Raw genomic sequence first — 4472 nt, 5'->3', positions numbered from 1 at the left:
CACAGCAATAACAACACTTGTAATGTGCATGGCATGAGAACATAATTGTTTATTCAATTGATACTGAAATCAACATAGAGCAAGTTACAACAGCAAACAGCCAAACACGTTGAAGAAACATGTTTAAAACATACCTGTTGCGCCATTGGAGCTTCAATTACATCCTTCAAATTTGAAATTAGTTGGTATCAGTAAATACAGTGATGCAAGAGCAAAGTAGTATGAACCATAGCTACGGAACCTGACCTGAGAACAATTCTTCTTCTGCTTTAAGCATTGACTTCGGGTTCGGAGTGGTGGTCCTCGTGATTTGGGCACTGCAGTTGCCTTACTAACTGCTCGTGTTTGGGTGCTCTGTGGTGGAGACGGTGCTGTGTCAACGGGAACTGGGTGTCTATCTGCTGGGGTTGGGGTTAGAAGGGGTGTGGCTGGTTCTCTGTCCAACTGGGTAGGGGTACAATCTGCATGAGTGTGGGTTATGTGTGGTGGGGCTGGTTCTTGGGCAAGTACAACCGTGGTTCTATCTGCATCAACAGGTAGCACAATCTTTTCTGAAGACCGTGTTTTTACTCCCACAGATACTTCCATCACTCCCTCCAATTGAAATGGCTGATAAACAAGAAAAGTAATTGAATGTACAAACATTGTAAGATAGACAGGTGCAATGGATAGTAGGGAAGAAAACAGGGCATGAAATAATTCACACTTATGTTGTCTAAGCAAACAGAATAGCAGGACATAATTTCACATATATGATGGCTAATTAAACAGGATAGCATGACACAATTTCACATATATGATGGCTAACTAAACAGGATAGAATGACATACTTCAAAATATGATGACTATATAAACAGGATGACATGATATAACTATACGATGTGTCTATTAAAGTGGTTGGCATGCCATAAATCACAAACATGCCGTCGATGGAAACATGATGGCATGATATAATTCACGGATAGAATGACATAATTTAAATATGATGACTATGTAAACAGGATGAGATGATATAACTATATTATGTCTTTAGAAAATGGGTTGGCATGCCATAATTCAGATACATGCTATCTATGTAAACATCATGGCATGACATAATTCAAATATATGATTTATATACTAAGGAAGTGAGCAGAGGGCAATCGCATATATGATGTGTCAACTAAGGACATGGCATTCAATATTGTGTATATGATGTAAAAACTAAGCATTGCAATACAACATATGCATTATATGAGTAATATAACCCTGCCAAGTTTGAGCATACACCTCAGGGGGATAATAGGACTGGTCATCTGCCTCTGAATCCTCCTCTGAAGAGCTATCTGTAACCAGCAAGATATCTGCTTCAGCGGGTAGCATTGTCTGCTCTGAAGACCTTGTTTTCACTCCAGATTTCTCCATCACCAATTCAAATGGCTGATGCACAGGAAGAGCAGTTGAATATACAAACATTGTCGACAAAAGCAATGAGAAATACAAAAAAAGGACGGCATGATATAATTCACATATATGACGCTTTCCTAAACAGCATGGCATTGCATAATTCACATACATAATGCCTTGCAACAAGATAACATTGCATAATTCACATATATAATGTCTTGCAACAAGATGGCATTGCATAATTCACATATATGGTAATTAGACACTAAACATGTGGCATTCACACAAAGTATGTCTAAACTAAGCAAATGACATAGCAATGCAAGATACCATACGCACGACATGAGCAACATAACCCTACCAAGTTAGGGCATGCACCTCGGGGAGGGGATATGACTGGTCATCTATCTCTGAATCCTCCTCTGAGGAGCTATCGGTAACCAGCAAGACATGCGCTTTGTCAGATAGCATTGTCTGCTCTGAAGACCTTGTTTCCACTCCAGATTTTTCCATGACCGTGCCAAATGGCTGATGCACAGGAAGAGTAATTGAATGCACTAAAATTGTTGACAAATTTAACATGTAATAAAAAAATGATGGCATGATATAATTCACATATAAGATGACTGGCTAACTAGGGTGGCATTGCAAAATTCACATATATGATGCCTGGCTAGACAAGATGGCATTGCATGATTCACATATACGATAAAGAAACTAAACAGATGGGATTGACACAAAGCATGTCTAAACTAAGCAGATGACATCTTTAATGTATACAGTAAGCAATGCAAGGCACCATATGCATAATATTACCAACATCAGCATGCCAAGTTAGAGCGAAGACCTCATGGGGTAAATAGGAGTGGTCTTCTCCTTCTGAATCCCCCTCATAACAGTTATCTTCCTCTTGATTATGATCCGAAATGGGTGGAGGGGGGCTGCCTTTGCGCCCACCATGGAACGACGTATGCATGAAATTTTATTGCCACGCAAGGCTCGTCTCTTTTTCTCTACATGATCAGTTCCATTGTGTACAATAACTGACATGCATAGGAATAAAACATAGTGAGATTATGTAAGGAGTGCATGCATAAATCCAGAGTGATGGTAGCAAACTGTGGATAGACCCAAAACCAATGATAACAGGCAAATAATATCTTTAGTTAAAAATACAGATAATGGCTCCTTTAATGTTTGTTTGCACCCAACATGAAACTCATAGTAGACACCGGAGATTAAACAGATAGTACTGATTGCTGCCCCAATATGTACCCCACAACCATTTAAAAACTCAAGTTTCAGCATTAGTTTGGACCTGACTCGGAGTCTAATTGGTGAACACGACGATAATGTAGCATGTCATCATATTAAGCGACGCATAACGTAAGTAGACAGGGAAGAGTGTGACCTCTCTTGCGGACCCGTGTAGTCCTCAAGGTCATCTGCTCAGTTGATGATGGTAATGCAGTTGTCGTGGCTGCCGACGGCGGGGAAGAAGATCCGAGGCGGCAAAAGACAGTCTGGAGAGCGGATCCCTGCTGTGGTGAACCCTTCCGTCGTTGGAGAAGCTGAGCTGGGGTGGAACACAACGCCGCAGGACAGGACAAACCACACAAGGTTTTCTTTAACACATATCTGTAACAGAAGTAATTGAGTAAGGGCTTGTTTGAATTTGAGGATTCTAACAATGCAGGGATAGGAAATAGACAGGAATAGGATAGAAATGCACGTGCAAAACAGAGAATTTAAAAACACAGGATTTCTGCCAATCTGGGTGTTTGATTCACAACAATTGGAAGATCACAGGATGCAAAAAAGCATGGTGAGATTAAGTCAAACCACAAGAAAATGTACGGTTATAATGCTATTATGCTACTATCTCTTAGTCTTGTGCTTGATGAATAGGAATATAAAAAGGAGGAGAAGTGGAAATTAGAATTCCTATGGTTTTTCTTTCAAGGAGACACTAAAGGAACAAATCCTACAGTTTTCCTTTACTCCATTCCTTTGCACCAAATTCATGAAAAGTAGTACCATAGAAAACTTTCCAATTCCGATGTTTTTCATTCACTTTTTCTTTCAAGCACTGGCGATTCTAGTAGGCAGGCTTGAGCAAGGAAAATCCTATACTAAAAAAATGTTTTTGTGCTACTTCTATTACTTTGGACCCAGGACACTGCCATACTATCTCAACTCCTAGGCCCATCGACAAATGCACAGCTCAAACGCGCAGAGATAAATAATGAGGGCGTTCAAGAGAGTCCATCACGGATAGCTAAGTTGCCTGGTACCTCACTGCTTGTCATATAGTAGGATAAATAATCGTATTTCCCGTTACTACGAGTGCTCAGTGGACAATATATATAACATGTAGAGTAAAAAAGAGATGCAACAAGTGTACAACCTCTTTGGCGAAGCCATGTCGATCTCAACGTGATTGGGTTGGCCGGTGAGGATGCTCCGGCTGACTTGGCTGTCGGAGAAGGGGAATAAGATCTTAGGCGTCTGGAGATGGAGCCCGAGGTACTGCTCCGCTGTGATGGAGGGTTTCGTCGTTGGAGCAGCTCCGGTGAGTTGTACGACACCGAGGCTGAAGCAGGACAAGAGAGACAACGAACAACGTTAACCTGAGTGGAATTCTAATAGCATCTACAATACATGACGTAAAATATATAAACACAAAGTGCTAGATGTAAAATACATCAGCCGTTCATCTCTGAACTTAACTGTCGAAACTGAACTTAACTATCGAAACTGAATTTTGTTGTCGAAACTGAATTTTGCTGTCGAAACTGAACGCACTAGCAAGGTGAGGCTACACGTCGGTCGACTGACTTTTTCATCCCTGGTTAGTTGATTTTGCAGCCGTTGGATACGACATCAAGGGCCTGCGGTTCATCTTCAACCTCCACCCCCCTGAGCCGGCCAAACAGCAGCCCCCCGCCGCCCGCGGCCGGCGGTGCGCCGCCCCCCGCCCCGAAAACACTCCCTACCGCCAGTCCGCCGCCGCCCCGGCCATCCCTCTAGGCCCCCCGTGCCGAGCTTTTTCTTCGGCGATCCCCACGCCAACACCCCGCCACCGC

This window comes from Triticum urartu, chromosome 4 (assembly GCF_003073215.2).
Source record: "Triticum urartu cultivar G1812 chromosome 4, Tu2.1, whole genome shotgun sequence".
In the NCBI taxonomy this organism is placed as follows: domain Eukaryota; kingdom Viridiplantae; phylum Streptophyta; class Magnoliopsida; order Poales; family Poaceae; genus Triticum; species Triticum urartu.
This window is presented reverse-complemented; position numbering follows the sequence as displayed.